This window comes from Sapajus apella, unplaced genomic scaffold, assembly GCF_009761245.1.
Source record: "Sapajus apella isolate SASKATOON/1434 unplaced genomic scaffold, GSC_monkey_1.0 scaffold16, whole genome shotgun sequence".
NCBI classification, from domain to species: Eukaryota; Metazoa; Chordata; class Mammalia; order Primates; family Cebidae; genus Sapajus; species Sapajus apella.
This window is the reverse complement of record NW_022436956.1, coordinates 10,143,524-10,165,306: the sequence shown is the minus strand read 5'-3', so window position 1 is coordinate 10,165,306 and position 21,783 is coordinate 10,143,524. Positions and strand designations below refer to the sequence as shown.

Here is a 21,783-nt window from a genome sequence, read left to right as displayed (position 1 = left end):
GAGCGGCCCCAGACTGGGGCCGGGTGACCAGAGGAGTCCAGGAGCCGCGGCGGCGGCCGGCCGGGCCTGGGGAGGCAGGGCGAATGGGGTTTTGCAGGCGGATCAGTGGGGACAGGGGAACACCGGTGGGGTCCAGGAAGCCACGATCCGAGGGGCTACGCGCAGGGACCCTCACCCAGGGAGGAGCGAGAACGTGTAGTAGGGTCACTGCCTTTCTGTGATTGTTGGGGATCTTTGGTGAGGCGGGCGTAGGGGCCCGCGCGAGGTTTGGGGATCGGGAGCCCTTCTGGCTCGAGAACTAGAGGATGAGTTCGTAAAAGAGGGGACCGAAAGCGCTCAAGAGCAGAGAGCTGAGGGGGATGGGGCAGGGTCCCGAATCGGCCGCGCAAAGTTTGCATTTCTTTCGGGTTAGGTGACGCTGCTCTCCTGGCTCCCGATCCCCGGGACGAAACGAGCGAAACGGGCCGCCGTTTCCTGGGGCTCTTCACGCGGGAGCAGGGGGTTCCCGCGCGGTAGGGAGACTCGGGTTGGGAATTGAGGGGTAGGGGGTTGTGGATCGGCCCTGAATTAGGGCTGGGTTTAGGACCAGGCTAGAGTTTGGGTTATAGGATCCAGACTGTTTACAGAATCGGGATTGAAGGACCGATAAGTAGTTTACACGCTGGCCAGAGCAGAGGGCTGGAGGTCGGAGTTAGGGGCTAGAGAACGGGTGGCGTTTTTAGGATTTAGTAACAGAGTCACAGCTTTTTCTTGGGGTCCAGGCTATTGGAATTTGGGGAGGGTCACACGCGAGGTTCCTGGAACTCCGCGTGTGAAAAAGCGTTTAGGTAGGCGACGAAAGTAGTTGATCTGAGTCATGGCAGACGAGCCCCGAATTTCTGCTGCTTCTTCCCGAAAGTGTTTCTGGAGGAGGAGAGGACTTGGGCCACACAGGACCCGGTCCTAGGAGAGCAATTCCGGAAAGCGGACAGATCAGAGACCTTCTGGGCGAAGCCGCTGGGCACCCTCGTGGGGCGCGGAGTGGATCGGAGGACCCGACCCATGCGGCTCGGAGGACTCCGGGAGCCACTCGGGTCTGCGGGCGCAGCGCGGCGGGGCGGGAGCGGCGGCCCGCAGGGGCCTCGGCCTGCTATGAGGGTGGGGGCAGCGCCACTTTGGGCTGAGGAGTCTGGGCTGTGGCCCAGGGCAGGACCTGCTGGAACTCCAGTGCCATGATGGGAGCTGCTTCCTGTCCTTACCCCAGCCGGGCTGGGAAGCCCACAAATCCGGCCCTTGGCTCGCCCGGGGGAGGAGGAAGCTTGGGATGCCCTACTGTCATCTCTCCTGACCGGAGACTTCAGGATATTGGCTTTTCGGGTTTCAAATGCTCTATAACTGGTGGAAGCCAAAATCTTCGCATTTCAGGCAGATTAGACGATCCTCTCCGTCCCAAATCTGAGAAAATGATGTTCAAACATAACACGATGTATTTTCCAAAGCCCCTGCCCCTGCCCTTCCTGCTCTCTCTGCCTTTCTGGTCTTTCGAGGCCCCAGGACCTTGATGGAAGCGGGGAGGGAGGGTCCCGTTTCTGGTCTCATAAGCCCCTACTCAGGCTGCATCACCATAGCTTGGGCCTAGCTGGGGGTGTGGGGTGGGAAGGGGTCCGGACCAGGAGCGAGGTTATTATCTGGCCAACTAGAGAAAGTGTGTGTGTGTGTGGGGGGGGGGGGTTTTTGGGGGGGCGGGGAAGAAAATTTGAAATTTCCTCCTTGTAATATTGAACCCACCTTCCCAGCCCCCTGCACCCCTGCAGGGAGAGCCAGACAGCCCTTAGAGGACACAGAAGACGCACGACCCACGACCCACGAGTGGCCTCAGCGGCCCGGGGCGCGGCGACTGCTGCGGCGGAGCTCCAAGGCTGTTGTTTTGCTGGCTTGGAATTCGTGAGAGCTCTCTCCCGCCGATAGCCCGAGGGGGGAGGGAGCCGTGACCCCACGGAGACTCCCTGGTCACCGCCTCCCCTTTGTGAGCGGGAAAGGCATGAAAGCCAAGAGAAAGAGAGGCTGCTCCAAATAAGGGGCAGGGGGTTACTGGAGGGAGATGGGCCCGACCACCGCTCACAGTAAAATGCCTCGTGCAAATTGCACTGAAGTATACCCAACTTGAGACTGGCTGTTTTATGATCCTTTCTGGGAGTTTACTGCTCTCTGCTTTTAAGTCTATAGATTGCTTTAAGTTAATGAAAGTGCTGCTTTCAAAAGGGGCTTTTATTGTGCGGCAGTAGCAAATCCAGTACCACACTTTACTCTTCCAAAATGGGCCGTTTAAAAAGAACGAGCTTGTTGGAGTTCCCACATGGACAGAGCTTGGGGGAGGGCGCCATGTGACAATGAGAATTAATAAAAGTTAATGTCCAAGTGATTCTGAAAGACGAGTTCGCTTCTTTTCCAATCCAGTTTCATCTGTTTATTCTTGTGTTGCCTTTGGCCTTTCACTGAGTCTGCCTTTAAATGTTGCTTTGGTGTCTCCCCAGCAGCCCCTCCCAGTATTGCTTTAGGTAGGCCTGACCCTGTTCAATTAAACCCAAACTGGATTTCAGGATTTCAGCCCAGCTGCCAATTCAAACTGCAACTAAAATATTTACTCGGCACTGGGGGAGGGGCTTTGCCTCGCGTTTAGTAAGATAAATGTGTTTAAATGGCTGGGAACCTTGAGAAGGAACAAGGCAGGCTGTTTTTCAGTGCTTTTTGCTTTTTCAATCTATTTGGCACAAAAGGTGGGATGACAAGGTTTTTGACTAGGTCCTAACACAGAAACTGCAGTGGCCTCGGGCTGTGGCTTTGACCGCATGTCATAACCATTTAAACTGTGGTTAGTTGTTCAAAGCTCAAAGCTTCTCCAAGCTGGGTTTCATTAACTCTACACCAGTTGCCTGGAAGTTCGGTAGCAATAAATTGTATAAACACATTTGAAGTAAGTTAGTGATGAAATAAGGAGAATTACTGTCTTGTGAGTGGAGGATCCTGAATTCATGGAGTTCTAGCTTAACTGGAAACATACCTCCTCTCCCTTGGCCTTGAAGTTTATGGGTGCACCAGAGTGTGTGTTCAATTTCTTTCTGCCATGTCCATCTTCAACCTGGGCTGTAACTCATTAGAAACCAAGGCATGCCTAGAAAGCAAAAAGGCTGGGTTTTAAAGGGGTCTCTATTAGCCTGGTTTAGGAACCAAACCAAACCAATCGACCTGACTTCCTTACCTTCCGTGGATCCAATGCGCAACATAAACAGCAGCAGAGCAGGGGCAAATTAGATGTCTAAATGTTAGAGGCTTAATAATACTGCGTTGTTAGCAATTGAATTTGTTTTTATTAAAGAAACAACCAATAAAATTTATAGGCTTCCAACATGTTGCAAGATTTCCTTGCTATTTTTTTAGCTCCCTGCCCCCCCCCCACTTTCTGAAATTCTATCTCTAATCTCAGACTTTTGTTCCCGATTTATTTAATCTGGAGCACATTTTCTAAATTAGTTCGAGGAGGGTGAGAAAGGCTGTTATGAGTTTTCCTTTTTCCTACGCTGTGTGGCACAAGGCCTGCGATGCTGTAAGTTATATATAAACGTGTGATGCAATTGCTGGAGGTGACGGCATGTGAAGCCAAGTGTCTGGATCAAACAAAATGCAGATCCGAGTATGGAGAGGGTGAAAACGCTGCTGCAGAGGAAAAACTGAGGAAGTTATAATGGAAAATGAAATCATCATGAACCACCGTTAGCCTGAGTCTAGCCAACACACCATGTTTTGTATAAAACACTTCATGTGAGATCCGTGACTTATTGAAGATTGAATTATATCGAGAAGCAGAATTTAGAGGGAGGAGCTGCACGGGCTGGGTTCTATCCAGGCAGCATGGCCAGGATTGTTGCGATGGGGATCTGCTAATTTAATTAAACCTAATACCTGGTGGGAAAGGGAGGAAGGAGGGAGGGAAGTGGTCCGCAGATAATCAAGGTTGGCAGGTCAGCATGCTGAGCTAGTGTTTAGGCGGAAATTTAGGGACCTGGCCTCTTTCTACTCTATATTGCCTGGGCTGCATGACTCCAGTGGGCCATCTCGCCTCTGGGCCTTGGTTTTTTCACCTGTAAAGTGGAATATATCACACACAATTCTCAGTAGGGGGTGAGGATGGGCTTGGATCAAGCACAGGCTTTGCTCTGAGTAAAGAAAACGGGAGATGGAGGCTTCTCAGGCTTCGGTGTGTTTTCTTTCCTTGCCTGGCTCCAGAGCCTTCCCCCCAACTCTCAGGAGTTCTTAGGCTGTAGGAAAGAGTCTGAAAACCTGCCTTGCTTTACATCCTAGAATTTGAAAGGCCTGCTGTGATTTCAAAAACCACCTGCACTTTACCAAGAGGGGCAATTTTGGCTGAGCTGGGGGATCCAGTCCCTTTCTTCCGAATGGTGTTACCTGGAATAGCTTTCATGCATCAGATGAATGCAAATCTCACTTATCAGAAATGCAGCTCCTTCTCTATATTCCACTGGGAAGGCAAGGCCTGAGCCCTGACTGGTGTGTGTGACATCTGGTCAGCTGCGGGGGATGGGTGCTGGTCTGGAGCTAGCCACAGCCTGAACCTCGCTTAGCAGTCTCTGCTGGCAGATCAAAGCAGATTCTGGGCCAGAAAGCCCAAGAAGTTACACCCGGCACTTACACAAAAGTGTGTGCGCGCTCGTAGACTCCTTCTGTTCTGGTACCTGATTTGTAAAAGCTAGCTCTGATCCTGGAGACGCGGCTCTGGTGGAATGCTTGTCTTTAATTCTCCCTAGTCCGTGGGGATTCCTTGGGGGTAATTTTTCTGCCGTAGCTACTTCTCAGCCAGTCAGGGCAACGTCTTAGTCTCCATTTTGATTGGGAGTGAGAGACTGGCCTAGGAGTTGAGGGAGCAACAGCTGGAGGACACAGTCTTTCTACCTAACTCCAGCTTCTCCTCCCGCCCAGAACCCCCAGGAGATGGGGAGAAGCAAGACTGGGGCAGCTCAGTTCATCTCCTGAAGTCAAGCAGAGCTCAGGAAGAGCTTGCTGCAAACGTGTTGTCTTCAGGGGGATCTGCTGTTTGGCTTGGATGCCTCACTGCAGGCCCGGCCTGCCTGGGTTTCTAATTACAAGATGGACGTTTCTGCTAAGACCTATCTCACTAAAAACACATCCCTGCATGTAATAAGAAACCCTAAACCAGGCAGGATATTTTAAAACTGAAGCAATGAAGATTAGATTAAGTCTCCACCAAACAGCTTCGTTCTTGTATTATTTTTGGCTGGAATGTGGAGAAAAGCAGCTGGCCCTGGGGCCCGGAGCAGACTCTGGAGGGTTCTGATAGGGCCGGGTGGGTGGCGTAACTGTTAGTTCTCTGCTTAGGAACGTGGCCAATTTCAGTACAGCTCAGTCAAGGCAGTGGGGGTGCCCAGTCGGGGAGCAGGGGCTGGGGTAGAGGAGGGGCCAGATCCAGATGGGCCAGAAAGCGGCCACAGAAGCGGCAGGTCACAGGGCATCGAGGCTTGTAAATCCTCCACCTCATTAGGACACAGTCTTTTGCATTCAACTTAGGCTTCTAGTCACACCCCTGTTCCAAACCTAGTACACGTGGCCTTTGGAGGAACCTTAATCGACAGGGTACTTTTCTAGGTGGAGAGAGGGAACAAATAGTTGTTCGAGATTCTTGGAAATAGAACCCAGTCGTCTGGCATCCTGAGCGGGTGCCCTGTCCTGCTGGGGAGGGGCAGCATGGCCTTCATTCATTCCCTGTGTTCTTCCTCCATTCAGCAAATATTTACAGAGCGTCTTCTGTGTGCCTGGCACAGGCCTAGGCATTGAGGAGACAGTGGCAAAAACAAAGCAAACATATTGCCATGACGTCTGTCCTCAAGGAGCTTGCTTGTGGTGGGGACAGTGTTGAGTATGGGCTTTATTTAGCATCAGACAAAACTTCATTTAGAGTCTAGCCCTGCTATTTACCTGTCATATGGATCCAGACAAGTGGCTCAACATCTTCGATCCAGTTTCCCCATTTGTAAATGGGGAAGTAGAAGCACATAGCTCGTAGGACCATGGAGAGGGCGTCTGTTAAGTCCCTAGCACGGTGTCGGGCACAGAGGAGAGACTCAGTCATGGTTTACTCTCCTCTGTCATGTTTTTTTTGGAGCTGATGATCCAGTTGGGGGATTATCTTTTCCCTTTCCTATTGCTTCCCCAGAACCTGGCTTGGGTCCTTTCCCAGGTCACTGGTGCCTTCAACAAGTGTTGCACAAAGAGCCAGTCAATGCTGTGGCCTGGTGCTGCCCGCTGTGCACAGCCCTGGCAGGGGTTGTGGTAGAAAATAGGTACATAGACCCTGAGGACAGTTTGGGGGTGAGGGATGTTTGGGGGTGATGGTGGAGGGGGCACATTCAACACACAAACATGAGAAATGCTGGACAGAGAGGTGACGTGGAAAAAGCCACCAACTAGATGTTACCCACAGGAGGCAACAGCGGGGCAGGATGTGGAGTGACCAGGACAGAGTGGAGTCACAGGGTGGACTTCTGGGAGGAAGGGAGCTCTCTGCAGAGTGTTAAGGGAGGACTGGCTGAGCGGGCCGGCCAGCGGGGGAGTGAAACACCAGTCATGGCCTCCCAGGTCACAGTGCTCTGTGTTGTCCTATCAACACAGAGGTGTTCAGCCCCCTCTGCCTATCCCAGGTGGCCAGAAGTAGGCTGTCCCTACCCCAGGAGCACCAGGTAGGACTCCCTGTTGGGGTCCAGTTTCCCTTACACACTGAGGGATTTCCGAGCGGAACTTCCATGTTGACTTCTCAGTGGGTAGAACTTAGGCCAGTGAGCTGGTGCATGAGGCAAACAAACTCACTTCACTCCTGGTTGCAACATGGCTTCTCACCTGAGATCCCCTTTTTCCCCAAGCAGAGAGAGCAGAGACTATAGGCCCACACCCAGCCCTCTCCCCTCTCAGGAACCGTGAAGCGGATAGATGCCAGGATGGTCAGGATGGTGGAGAGAATGCGGTCGGGACTGGTAGTCTGAGGATGGCCGATTCCACGTTAGGCTTGGCCACTGACGGACTGTGACCTTCAACAAGGGACTTACCTTCTCTAGGTGTCAGTGTCCTCACTTATCCCATGAGGAGCTTGAACTTGCTCTCAGAGGTCTCCTTCCGCTCCGAGTTCCACGATTCTGTGCTTCCTCCCAACTGGATGCTTCGTGGCTAGGCAATCACTGAAAGCACCACCACCACCATAAATCCAAGCAAAGAAACATGACGACATTCAACAGACTGCAGGGGCTTGGTCCCTGTGGTCTTAAGGACAGTGCGGGGCTGGGGGTTGGCTCTAACCCTTCTGATGGCCTGCTTGGGGCAAATGGATATGTCCTAGCAATAGGGGTTGGCCCCATGAGGCAGCAATTTCAGCCTGAAGACTCACTGGCTTCTTCATAAAAAGCAACGTTTACTTTTCTTGTTGAGACAGCGTGGGGCCAGGGGAAGGAACACAGGCTTTGGAGTCGGATTCTGGGTTCCGACGCTGGTTCTACTACAACCAAGCAGTGTGCACATCACTTAACCTCTCTGAGCCTCCGATTTCTTAGCTTCATAAGTGAGGATAATAACAATACCACACATATTTAAGACTGCTGTGAAAACTCTAGAAGAAAACATCTGTAAGTGGCTGGCACATGGTCAGCTCATGGTGAATAAATATTAGCCTTCTCTCCTAATAAAGCTCATTCTCACGTGCCCTTGTCTGATCCTCACAGTCTTGTGAAACAGGTAACATGGGCATTGTATCATTTTACAGGTAAGGGAAACTGGGGCTCAGAGAGTGGCTAAAGTGGCAGGTCCAGGAAGTGGGTGCAGATGTGTCTGTCTGTAGCAGTGGAGCATGTTATCTAGGGTAGCCCAGTCCTGTCTTCTACAAGGACGGTTCTTCCTGCAGCCTTCTGTAGACAACGCAAGCCGCTCCTGAGCTCTGTCTATTCCTCTCTGGGATCTTTCATAAGGGAACCAGCTGAAGTCATCTCCTACATTACCTAAACCTTTGTTTGGCAAATGCTGGAAAGAGCTATACTGTTACAGAAACCAAAACCTAGAAGATCCAATTTTTACTTCCACAAAGCCTTCAGTCTCAGGTGGGGCTGGGAGGGCCCGCACTAAGGTAAAGGTAGATTTAGGAGCAGGGGATGTCTCATGGCTGTGAGTGGGGTGGCGGAGCTGCAGTATAGCATTGGTCTGCCAGCCCAGGTGTGGGCTGGACCCCTGGGTGGAAAGAATTCCCTCGAGGGCTCATGCCCATGGTCATCAGCTCACAATCCAGACAGATATCAAGCCTGACAGACACCAGAGTTTAGTCCATTAGCGTCTGTCTAATTCCTATTAGGCAAAGGGAGGGCACAGGGTAGCACAGTGTGTCTGTGCTGGAGTAGCGGCGAGTGAGCCCCACCCCAGAGCTTCCTCTCACGGTCGGTCCTCAGTCTACAGTGCATTGTTGAGGAGTGGACGCGCCTCTGTTCCAAGTCCCGTGCACGGTCTGAATGTGATGTAACCCCTCCTTCTGAGGAGTTGTCCCACCTTCCTCCCGGAAGACCTTCCTTTGTGGAGATTGACAGTTCTATCTCCAGGACCAGGACAAAGAGACAGACACCCAGAGTCAAGTGTATGCCCAGGCACCAGGGGCGACAGGTGCTTGTTCTCATTCTCATTTCCTCCCTAAGAATCCATCTGTTAACAGGTGTGGCCTGAACTCACTATTTAATTAGTGCCCATTAGCATGCTGTGTGGGACACTCAGTGGCCTCATCCTCCAGGAGCTACATATTTTTGATGAGGAGACCAAACAAAATGCACATGAAATTGAGAACAAGCTATGTGACCTTGACTCATCTCTTAGCTTCTCTAGATTTCAGAATCCTCATTTTATACAATGAACAAGGTTACACTTGACTATCTTCAAGGCCCCTTCCAAATTTATTCTTCTAGTATTGTATGGGCTATACATGGGAAATGTGTGGTCCAGTCCATCAGGCACCTTGAGTTTGTAGAAGGTGACAGGACACCAGAGAACACTTAGCCCAACAGGAAGGCCTGTCCTCCTCCAGCCGGGTGAGGGGTGGGAAGGTATACTGCAAAGGTAGCTGGCCTCATTTATTTGTCTGCAGGGGCTGTGAGAGCTCTTGTTGAGAAGGGCCCTGTGGAGTCCCCCAGCTTCCAGGAGGGTCACGGGGACAGAAATCAGGCAGGAGAACCTGGCAGAGTGGGAGCTCAAGGCCACTGCTGCCCTGTGCCCCACATAGTGGTGGTGGAGGGAGCTCCTTCCCCAGCCCCTCTCCCACTCTGCCCCCTACCCACCGCTCTGGGAGGAGACAACCAGCTTCCTAGGAGGGCAGCGGTCCCCTGGGACTCTCTCGACTTGTGAGACAGATTCTGGAGGAAAGCCAAGGAGCTTGAAAGGATTCCTCCAGCCTTCCCTGAAGCCTGTTCCCAGGGAACCTGACTTAGTCTCCAGCACTGGCATAGCACTCCTTGAGAAGTCACCTCCATTCATGAGAGCCTCTTAGCGGCCACAAGATGGGGGACTGCTAACTCCTGCTGACTTCCAGATTGTGGGGGGAGCCCCTTCCCAAGCTGGACATCTGGTCTCCTGGAATACTTTTCAAAGTCATTTCCACTGGGTTCGAGGAAAGGAAGGAAGGAAGGAAGGAAGGAAGGAAGGAGGGAAGGAAGGAAGGAAAGCTTCATTCCCAGGCAGTCCTCCGTGGAGCAGCACTGGCTGCTGGCAGGGGCAATGGGAACTTCCCAGCATTTCTTTTTCTGCCCACGTTGGAGTGCAATGGCATGATCTCTGTTCACTGCAGTCTCTGTCTCCCAGGTTCAAGTGATTCTCCTACTTCAGCCCCCCAAGTAACTGGGATTACAAAGATGCACCACCATGCCCAGTTAATTTTAAAAATTTTTAGTAGAGACAGGGTTTCATCATGTTGACCAGGCTGGTCTCAATCTCTTGACCTTGTGATCTGCCCACTTCGGGATTACAGGTGTTAGCCACTGCACCCTGCCTACTTCCCAGCATTTCTGCTGCACAGTCCTGGTGCTGGCCGCCCTGGCCTGGCCATGGTGGAACTGGGCTCTGGGGAGACAGGCTGCCACAGCTAGCTTGCAGATAGTCAGGAACAGAGTGTTTCCTGAGCTCTGTGATTTCTGGGTAGCTGTGCAGGACCTCTAGCATGAAGGCCATGGACAAGCAGAGGCTCCTTTGCTGTGTCCTTTGCTGTGTGGTGGGCTCTGCGCTGCGTCCTGTGCTGGGAGCACTCACACTATTTTGTTGAGTCATCGATGTAGACCCACGAAGGAAAGTGAGGCTCAGAGAGGGTAAGAAAATTTGCCCAAAGCCACCCAGCTATAAGGGAGGCAGGCCAGTGTAGAACAAGCAACAGGCTTAGATGTGGGCCTTGACTCAGCCCTCTGCTCACTGTGGAACCTTCAGATGGCCTCACTTTCCCCATCCGTCAACTGGTGGCAGTAATGCCTACCATCAGGGCTTGGGGGGAGATCAAGTGAGTTAGTGTATGTGGATGTGTTATACATGTTGTATAAACATAAATGACAGCGCCTACACAGTGCCTTGCATGTAATATGTGGGGGAGAAAATTGGTTGGCACAGACTATATGTTTCTTATTAGTTTAAAATAGAGTATACACACAAATTCACACTCCTTCTCATACTCATTCACAACGTGATGACAACCGTGTTTAGTTGATTCAAAGCTGTCAGGATGGCTTTCCATGACTGCCCTGTGCCTGAGGCAGGCACGAGTCCTCCTGGGATCCCTGAGCACCCAGTGGTTTTGCCAATTCCAGCTCTGAGTCAACCAGTCCGAATTGGGGCCTCCTAAGTGCTGTGGTTGTTCTCATGTAGGTTTTCGCATCTAATGCAGCGTGGGAGGCTGTCAGGGGCCTGAGGTGAGGAGTAGTTGGCTTCCGCCAGGTCCCGTTGGCTTGAAGCAGGCCCTGGCTTTCTCCTTGCTAGTCACATTCACTAGGTAGATTTTTACTGAGTACCTTCTACGTGTCAGACCCTGCAGAGGTGCCAAGGATATGACCGTGAACTAGACAGATGGGTTCCCTGCCGGGAGGGCTCACAGACCATGGGGGAAGAAGCCGTTCAAGTTCTGTAGGTAATTAGTTAAACTACAAGAGTCATCCAGAAATCCAGGAAGCCATGAGGGCCTCGACAGGGAGTGTGACCTACTGTGGGGGTCTGGGAGGGTCTTGGAGGGCGTCCTGGAGGAAGTGAGCTTTACTTTTTTTTTTTTTTTTTTTTTTAAAGACGGGGCTTCTCCATGTTGGTCTGGCTGGTTTCGAACTCCTGACCTCAGGTGATCCACCTGCCTCAGCCTCCCAAAGTGCTGGGATTACAGGCGTGAGCCACCGTGCCCGGCGGAAGTGAGCTTTAAGTTAAGGCGTGAAGGGAGACTTGCCGTGAACTAGGTAAGAGCAGGCGTAAGAACCCTGGCCACCTTGGGCTGGCCTTGCCTGACATCATGCTGACTTTCGTCCCTCTGGTGAGGCCCTTCTTAGGGATAGAGTTGACCAACCCCTTTCTCCCCAACGTCTCCTTTTCCATCCCAGGCAAGGTGAGGGGAAGACAGCCGGGCACCAGGAGAATGATGCCAGGGCTTCCCGTCACCTGAGCTTCCCTGCCTGCTGCATCACAGAGCAGGATGCGGTTCCCGCAGTCCCCCCGTCCCCCTCGTATGCCTTCCCATGCTCCTTGAGGACATAGTTTTCAGGGGAGCCTTTAGGCAATGCAGAATGCAGGCATCCCTTCCGCATTCTTCCAACAGCCCCAGTCAGGGCTCTGGTGACACCCTAGGGCTTCCTTGCAAAGTTCACGTTCAGGTCTTAACTGAGTCTGATTTCTAGAAAACCCTCATGGGCAGCAGCTGTGGCGAGGGAGAAATGACTCAGCTCTTTTTGCCCAGCACCAGCCACGGGGGGACTATATTTATTAGAAAGAGTCTTTGGCACATCTGGCCTCTTCCCCTACATGAGAGGGGGTCAACTTGAGAACTTGGTACAGTGACCAAGGCTGTGTCTTCCCTTTGGAAACACTGAAGAAAATTTGTGACTATTTTGCAGTCTGGTAATTTGGAGGAGGCAGTAAGGAGAGACAGCAGGGGAGGGCTAGAGAGGGACTGGTGGGCTTGGCACTAAGGCTGTAAATCCACGGTTGCATGGACAGGAGAAGGAAAGCCAGCGGCCTCCTGCCGAGGGTTCGGGCATCCTCAGAGTTTGCAAAAGTTACCTGTTTTGGGGGCAGGGAGGCACAGGTGAAAGGCCAGCTTCTGCTGCTTGCTGCCAATGTGATCTTGGGCAACTTCTTCACCTGCTTGAGCCTTCGTTTCTTCCTTTTTGTGAAATGGGAATAACAGTGTCCCTGTGTGGGGGATTCAATGGGATAACAGTGACAGCAGCAAAGATCCTGCTCCAGCCCCGGCCTCAGAAGGTATTCATAGGTGTGGGTTCCTTTCCCGTCACATCCTTCTCTCTCCCCACAGTGCTGCACAGGACCCGGGAGCCTCTTCAGAGGCAAGAGGCAGGAGGGAGTGTGCCGGCAGGAAGGCTGTGGGCCGTGGGCCTCTGCGGGGAGTACAGCTAGAACAGCTGACTAAGGACGCTGAGTTGGCCGGGACAGTGATGTTAGAGCCTGGGGAGGCAGGGGAAGCAGTGCTCTGGGTGTCCTGGAAGAACCAGGCAGCATAGGTGGCCTCAAGGAGGGCTGTGAAGCAGAGAATCTTTGTAACAGGGAGCAGGAAGGAAGGCAGGGAGGGAGACAGGGAGGAAATGAACATTTATGAAATGTCTACTGTGTGTTTGACATTGAGTGAGGTACTTTAATGCTCATTTTTTGATTTTATAAATTTAGAAGCATAGCATATTCAAGTCAGAACATCTCAGAACTAGAAAGGACATGTGAAACCGTCCATCCATCCATCCATCCATCTGTCCCTCTGTATTTTATATACGGGGAAACTGAAGCTCAGAGATTAGACAGTAACTTACCTAAGGTCACCCAGGAAATCAGTGACAGAGGGTTAGAAACTGCCCAGGCCAGGGCAGTCGGCACAGAGCAGAAAGAACATAGACCTTAGAATCAAAGACTGGGCTTACCTACAGAACACTTGTGATATGACTCAGGAAAACTTACCTCCTGAGCCTCGGTTCTCTTATCTGTAAGATGGTACAGCAGTTCTCAACTCAGGTGGCTGCCAGGACCACGAAAGGAGACAGCCCCATGTAAAGTGGTTCAGGCTCGGATGGTACAGGCAGCTCCTTCCCCTCAAGCCTTGCCCTTTCCCACTTGTTCCATCGTTCCAGCCACACCCATAGAACCCACCAATGAACCCTGAGTTTGCCCCACTGTGCATCCCCTGGGCTCAATGAACAGAGGGCCTGAGGATGTCTTCATTCTTTCATTCACTTATTCCTCAGGTATATTGAGTATCCTGAGCATGTGCCCAGCATTGTCCTGGTGTCCGGGATAGAAAAGTGGGCAAACTCAGGTGGCTTCTATCCTGATAGGGTTCACGGTTAGATGATAAACAGAGATATTACTTTTTAAAAATCACACGAATAAATGTGAGAATATGAGCAACCTATGAGCTTTGAGGAGAAGAACCTAACACTGTGAGAGCATTCTTCAACAGGAAGATTTTATCCGGAGAGATCAGGGCAGGGCCTCCCTGGGGAGTGATGTGTGAGCTCAGCCTGAAGGGAGATAAGGCAAAACTGAGAAAAGGCAGAAGGAAAATGCATCCCAGGCAGGGGAACATGGAGTTATATGCCCCTGGCAGGGAGAAAGGGCTGTGCCTACAAGGGCCGACAGACAGCTAGGGACCTGGGGCAGAGTGGCGGGTCAGGCGTGAGTCACTGAGCTGTGCCTCAGAAGAGCCTACGATGGAACCCCTGGAGTCTGAGTCTGAAGAAGGACTGCACCCTCAGAGAGGGGTGGGTAAACTGAGTCTGAGATTCTGAAATGGAGCCCAGGCCAACATTTGGATATAGTCCTGGACAGAGAAACAGATGTCCCCAAGCCTTGGTTTTTGTGCCCCAAAACGAACATAAGGATAATAAAAATTATAAATAGATTGCAGATCCATGATGGTGGGGGTGCAGGTGAAAAAGAACAAATGCATTTGGTATTTTGCCCTCATCATATATGTGAACGGCATCAAATTCATTTACATTAGAGCTTAATGATCTGGGTTTGTAACCGAATAAAAGCCACAGTCCTCCCCATGGCTAGATCTCCATCTCCCGAATTCATCTCCTGTCGCTGTCTTGCTCACTCCAGGCACATGGGCCTTCTATACGCCCCTGTTGTAACTGAAACAGCCACACACGCTCCTGCCTTAGGGCCCCTGCACGTACTGTTCCTCCTGCTGGGAACACTTTCCCTGGATATCTGCATGGCTTGCTTGCTTGCTTTTTCAGTTTTCTCCTCCAATGTCATCTTCTCAATGAGGCTCTCCTCATTTCCCATCTAAAATAAAACCCCCTTTGTCCCCTCCCTGGCTCTCCCTTTCCATCTTTATTTTTCTTCAGAGCGATTATTGGATTCTGTCTCTTTTTCCCCCCTCTGCTATAATCCGGAATAGTGCTTGGCTGTAGTAAAAGCCCAGGCAATGTTTGTGGAATGAATGAAAGAGTGAATAAATGGGGAGAGCCGTTTGTTCGTGAAATGATGTGTCAGGTTCATTCAAAGATGCTTTTTCCCTTACTCTGAAATTGACTCATGGAATGTCATAATTGGAAGGAACTAAGTCATTGGTCTTTGAGCAACTCTCTCATTTAACAACTGAGTAAACAGAGGCCCAGGGAGGTACTTCAGGGGCTTGTGAAAGGTCACAGAGCTCGGAGTCAGAATGAGAACCAAAGCCTCTGGGATTTCCTCCAGGACTCTTGGCGGAGCTTTGGCTTTTTTGCATGACACAGCTCCTGGGGAAAAAAGGGGTTTTGCTTTGTGGTCTCTGGCTTCCTTGTGTTCTGCTCCTGGGGCCACATGGCCTGACGGGCTATAATGTCACCCCAAGATCTCTGGTGCTGCTCCTTGGACCACCTTGGGGGATGGTGGTAAAGGCAGCTATTGGTAGTTGACAGGCAGACATACTTCTCTCCCAGGAGGTAAGATGAATGTTTTCTGTCAAGGTCGATCCGCAGGAAATGATTATTCAGCTCTGACTTGGAGTCTGTGGAGAATACAAGAAGTATCAGATTCTAGTCCTGCATTTCAGGAACTTCTAGTTTAGCTAGGGAGACAATGCTTACTAACGTCGATATTAACGTTAAGATAATAATGCTAGAAAATATTAACCAGTGCTTACCACATACCAGGCACTGTTCTGAACACTTTATGCCTATTCACTTACTCAGTTCTCACTATGATTCTATGGGGATGTTGCCATGCCTCTTTCACATTTAATTAACCTGAGGCACAGAGAGGTTTAGCAACTTGTTCAAAGCCACACAGCTAGTAGGAAGAGAAGCCAGGATTGTAACCCAGTTGGTCTCTCACCAGCACCCATCTTCTTATACATTAAGTTAAATAGTACAAGACAAGCACGTGAGATGCATTATGAAGCAGTAGCGTGAGGTCAAGGGAGGAGGTTACGCTGCAGGCTGGAGTAGTCTGGGATGGCTTCCTGGAGGAGGTGCTGCCTGACGGAAGCAGAAAGTTTGCATAGCAGGAGAGAGGCTTTGCCCTCTTGGTCTTCTATCCTCAGGTAGAAGGGAACAGTGGTTAGGGGTGTCTGATGAGGGACTTGTGGTAGGGAGGAGTCCTCTCCCTTAATACATACATTTGGGAGTAATGGACCTGAACAAGGTCATTTATCAGCTGCCCAGTGAGAGCTGGGAGAACTTGGCATTGGCCTGGCCTCCCTCTCCCATAGAAATAGTTCCCCATGGTCTTGCGTCATGGGGACTTTGCTTAGTTTGGGAGAGGAGTCTCCTGGTGAGTCCCTTGGGATCTAGCCTTCTTAAATGTTTGGGAGACTCAGAGAAGATCTTCTAAATGGCCTCCAAGATGCCAAGATGGCTGCTCCATCTGTAAAATGGACCAGTGACCCCATACTATGGGGGTGCAATGGGCATTTCATGGCTCTGTTTTTAAGGAATCTGGCCCATTGGGCTTCAGTTACAGACTACTTCCCTTCTCTGTCCACCTCCTGCAATCCCCAGTTCAACTCAGATTGGTTACCCTCAGTATTAGCTTAGAGCTGGGACACAGAGAGGTTTCTTTGATTGTGTGACCTGGCCCTTTGGGGCTATGCTAGGGGACAGACCTAAAGCTGCTTTCCTCAGTGGGGTTACTGATAACGTCCTTCAATTATGTTTGCATTCTAAAAATATATTTGCTTTCTTTTGGAGCCATAAAGCACAAGGAGGTCCCCATTGGAGTTTGGCTAACTATCTCAGTTTGCCCAGGATTGTAATGGATTTTATACTGAAAGCCTGTGTCTGGGGTGCCCCTCAGTCTCAGGTAATCTGGGCAGGCAGTTGGTCGCCCTATGAGTCAGGAGAGAGGGAGAGAATGTTGTAGCACTGAAGGCTCATGTACCCACTAAAGGCGGTCCCACTGCTTTCTCTGTGTGGCTGAATCCCCCAGAGATAGGCAGATAGATGTCAAAGGAAGATCTAGCTGAAAGGTAAAAAGGCTTTAGGCTGATCAGGGTTCAAATCTCCCATCGGCTGTGTACTATCACCTTGACTTTGGCCAAGTATCTTAACCTGAGCCTCAGTATCTTCATTTGTAAATGTGGGGACTGTAATAGTTATGTCATCATTCTGTTGTGGGACTCAGATGGCCCAAGACAAATAAAATACCTGGCGTATTACAGATGTTACATACAACAGGCTAAGCCACCTAAGCCATTACATTTATTCCCAGTGTTGGGTTTGGATGGGAAGAAATAGCCTTTTTCTCTTAGGAAAGCTGGGTTGTGAAACTGGCCTCCCCAGCTTCTCCAAATTCATGGCACCTGGCCCATTTCATAGCGCTGTCCTGGCCTGCCAGCGGCTACAGAGAAGGGCCTGGGAAGGACCCTTGGATTTTTTGTGGGGAGAGAGGTGAAGGTAGGAGAACTGCTGTTGTCCCTGCACTGAAGGCTGGGCTGAGGGCCAGACGCCTGGGGCTTTAAGTGTGTCTTTTCCCCCTTTCCCTGGCTCATTTGACTTTCTGGAAAACAGGAAGGCTCATTACTGTTTGGAATCAATGCAACTTGCAAGAGGGACTGTGGAGAGCCTCTGGTCTAGGCCTTCTCTGCGATGAGGACCTTGATGCCCAGAGAGGTGGTGACTCATCCGAAGCTCCAGTGCTGATCAGCACCCAGGCTCTCCCAGCCCCTAGCCCAAGGGACCCCCTGGTCCAAAAGGCTGGGGAAGTCCTTTAAGCTCCAAGGAACAAGGCACACAATGACTGCAGCGTGCAATGAATCCTTTTTTTTTGACAGTAGCTCGTCGGCTTTGTGGATTATTGGTGACACATATTAAATCTCTGGCCAGCTACCCTCTGACACTTTAGCCCACTCTTGAGCCACTTCTCTCTAATGGAGGGTGAGCTATGTTCATAAGACACTGACTCTTTTTTTTAAATTAACTTTTTTTTTTACACTGACTCTTTTTAATGGTCACACTGAACTTAGAAGATAAACACCATTTCTAAAGACATTCTAAAATTCACAAAAAGAGGTAATTTTTTTTTCAGACTGAATATTTTTCTGGATTAGCCACTACAATTGACCTTACTGAGCTGAGGGAATCAGCAGATTCATGCGCTCAATGAATGGAGTGTTCATTAAGTGCCAGTGTGGGCAGGGAACGGTTACATCCAGAGTGGAGAACATGAAGGGGCTATTACTCTGAGCAAATGTGATCTCTTTCCTGTGGGGGTTTCTTCTGTTGCCTGTGGACCCTCCGTTTACTGCAAATACATCTTCAATTTATTTAGCACCCATTGTGTTCTAGTCGCCATGGAGGGAGACAAAAGATGACAAGATTTGGTCTCTACATGAAGGATCAGACAGTTTGAGTGGGGAGGGACGCATGGAAACCATGGAAAGTTTAATATTGAAGGAGTTACATCACAGTACCCGAGGGCGGTTCATCACAAGAGATATTACAGGGCAGAGAAGATTCATTACCAAATGAGTGACATTAGTAAGAGTGATACTCTCAGAGGATGGACAGACTGAGCAGGCTGCAGGGATAGGGGAGCTCCTGGAAGAGGTGGGTGGTATGGCAGACCCTTGACACTCATTCCCCTTTAGCAGGCTTGGAATGTGGGGACGACTATCCCCATTTTCACATATGGCAAAGGCCCAAGCCACACAGCTGGCAAGTTGAGATTTCAAATCCAGACCCATCTGCATCTAAACATTTTCCATTAGAAACCCTGTCTCCCATGAGCCAGGCTTTGAAGGTTGGGTGGGATTGAATAGAGAAAGAGAGGGGAGCCATAAACAAGACAGTGTGTGAGCAAGATAATGAGCAAAGACCCTACTGCATGGTGGGGCATTGAGCCCACCAGTGTGGAAAGAAGAAAGCAGCCTGCTCTGGAGGAGCATAGCCCGCAGCACTGGGCTCCTTGCTGGGTAGAGGCGGGAGCCTCTGGAACCTGCATGTGCTGACTGCCATTCCCTGCCCTCTCCTCAGAACCTCTTCTCACACCCAGAAGCCTCTGATTGCTTTCCTGGCCTTGTGCTGGAGGCTGGCTAGGCTGGCATCTGTCTCCCAAGAAGACCTAGTAAATCCCTAGTGATCATAGGAATAACAGCAACACCATCCCCCACCTGGAGAATTCTTTATTACCTACACAGTCTTTTCACTTGAAACCAGAAACAAATCATGAAGAAAGACAACATGATGGGTAGGCAAGGTCCAGGGCTCAAGGCGACTTCTGCTCAGCCCTCAGAGGACAGGCCAAGGACGAGTGCCCCAGGCAGGTTACTCACTGTTTACCATTTTGTGTGTGGTACCTGGCATATAACAGGTGCTCAATAAACATGCATTGCGTCCCACCCTGTTTGCAGGTACCTGATTCCAGTACCTCTGCAGAAAGCAAGCAGCATCCCTGACCCTTGCCTTCTGGCATTTGTTCATTGTCCTCAGCCCGCAGTTCTGTGCCTAGTGGCCTCATGCCTCAGCCTGAGTCGAGGCTGTTGCAAACCTGTGTATATTTACAGTCTGAGCTTGAAAAGTTTGAGCTTGAAAGAAGTGTGGTTTCATTTGTTTGTCTGGGCTTTCTGAGTTCAATTTCATTTTGCATAAGAAATTACATAATTAATTACACTTTACCTTGTCTTTTGTCCCTTTCTTGGTGGTAAAACATACACAACATAAGATTTGCCATTTTAACTATTTTCACCTGTACAATTCAGTGACATTAATTATATTCACACAATTGTGCAAACACCACCATATATATTTCCAAAACTTTTTTATCACTTTAAACAGAAACTCTGTACCTGTTAAGCAATAACTGCATTCTGTCCTGGTAACCTCCCATCCACTTCCTGTCTCTATGAATTTGACTATTCTATATGCTTCGTATAAGCAGAATCATAACATATTTGTCCTTTTGTGTATGGTTGTTTCACTTAGTATGATGTTTTTAAGATTCATCTGTGCCATAACATGTATCAGAATTTCATTCCTTTTTAGAGATGAATAATATTTCACTGAATGTAGATACCACATTTTGTTTATTCATTCATCTGTAGGTAGACATGTGGGCTGTTTCCAATTTCTGGCTATTGTGAGTGATGCTGCAAGTATTGCATATCAATACTTACATTAATATGCAAGTATCATTTGAGTCTGTTTTCAGTTCTTTTGAACATATACCTAGTACTGGAATTGCTGTGTCATGTTCTAGGTAATTGTATGCTTAACTTTTTGAGGAACTACCAAGCTGTTTTCCACAACAGCTGTGCCACTTTACATTCCCACCAGCAATGCACAAAGACCTGAATTTTTTTCACATGCTGACCAATGTTTGTTTTTCTGTTTTTTTCTTATTTTAATTGTAGCCATTATAGTATTTGATTGTGAATACAGAATATGAAGTGGTATCTCATTATGGTTTTGATTTTCATTTTCCTAATGCCAAATGATATTGAATGTCTTTTCATTATTGGACATTCATATATCATTTTTGGAGAAATATCTAGTCGAATCCCATGCCCATTTTTAAATTGGGTTGTTTATGTTTTTGTTGTTGAGCTGTAGGACTTCTTTATATATTCTGGATATTAAACCCTTATCAGGGAAAAAAAGCAAATATTTTCTCCCATTCTGGAGGTTTCTTTTTTACTTCTTGATGATGTCCTTTGGGATGGGTCCAGTGGCTCATTCCTGTAATCCCAGAACTTTAGGAGGCTTAGGTGGGCAGATCACTTGAGCCCAGGAGTTTGAGACCAGTCAGGGCAACAGGGTGAGACTCTGTTTCTCCAAAAAAAAAAAAATTAGCTGAGCATGGTGTCATGTGCCTGTAGTCCCAGCTACTCAGGAGGCTGAGATGGGAGGATAGACTGAGCTAAGGAGTTTAAGGCTACAGTGAGCTGTGATTGCATCATTGCACTCCAGCCTGGATGGCAGAAAGAGACCTGGCCTCAAAAAACAAACAAACAAAAACAAATAGATAATATTCTTTGATGCACAAAAGTTTTGAATTTTGATGAAGTCTAATTTATATATTTTTCTTTTGCTGCTTATGCTTTTGGTGACAATAGCTAAGAATCACTGTCAAATCCAAAGTCATAAAGAGTTATCACTTTTATTTTTTTCTGAGGATATTATAGCTTTAACTCTTATATTTAGGTTGTTGATATATTTTGAGTTTTTTTTGGTATGTGGTGTGAGGTAGGAGTCCAACTTTATTCTTTTGCATATGAAAATGTTTTCTCAACACCATTTGTTGAAAAGATTGTTCTTTCCCCATTGAATGGACTTGCCACTCTTGCTAATGATCAATGTGGCCATAGCTGTTTGGCTTTATTTGTGGACTCTTGACACAATTCCATCAGTCTAAATGTCCATCCCCATACCAGTATCATATTGTTTGATTACCATAGATTTACAGTAAAATTTAAAGTTGGGACGTGTGAGATTTCCAACTTTGTTTCTCTTTTTCAAGATTATTTTGGCTATTCAGGGCCCCTCACAATTCCATTTGAAGTTAAGATTAACCTTTCCATTTTTTTTTTTTAAAGAGACTGGGGAATTTTGATAGGGATTTCTTCGAATCTGTAGTTTGCTTGTTAGAAGTATTGACATCTAAACAATGTGAAGTCTTTCTATCCATGAACATGGTATGTCTTTTCATTTCTTTAAGTCTAATTTCAATAATGTTTTGTAGTTTTTAGTATACAAGTCTTTCATCTCCTTGGTTACATTTATTTCTAGATTTTAAAAAATATGCCATTGTAACTGGAATTGTATTTTTATTTTTCTCTTCAGATTGTTCATTGCTGGTATATAGAAACACAAACTATACTTTGCTGAATGTTTATTAGTTCTAGTAACTTCCTTGTGGATTCTTTCAGATTTTCTATATATAGGGTCATGTCAACTATGAGTAGAAATAGTTTTACTTTTTCCTTTTTAAGTTGGATGCCTTTCTTTCTTCTTTCTCTTTCTTTCTTTCTCCTTTCTTTCTTTCTTTCTTTCTTTCTTTCTTTCTTTCTTTCTTTCTTTCTTTCTTTCTTTC

General features: G+C 48.7%; 1 protein-coding gene across 5 annotated transcripts in view; it reads left to right on the top strand.

Annotated features, from left to right (window-relative positions):
* PKNOX2 (PBX/knotted 1 homeobox 2) overlaps positions 1-21,783 on the top strand; it is a 267,859-nt gene that overhangs the window by 822 nt on the left and 245,254 nt on the right. The gene's annotated exons all lie outside the window — the stretch shown is intronic.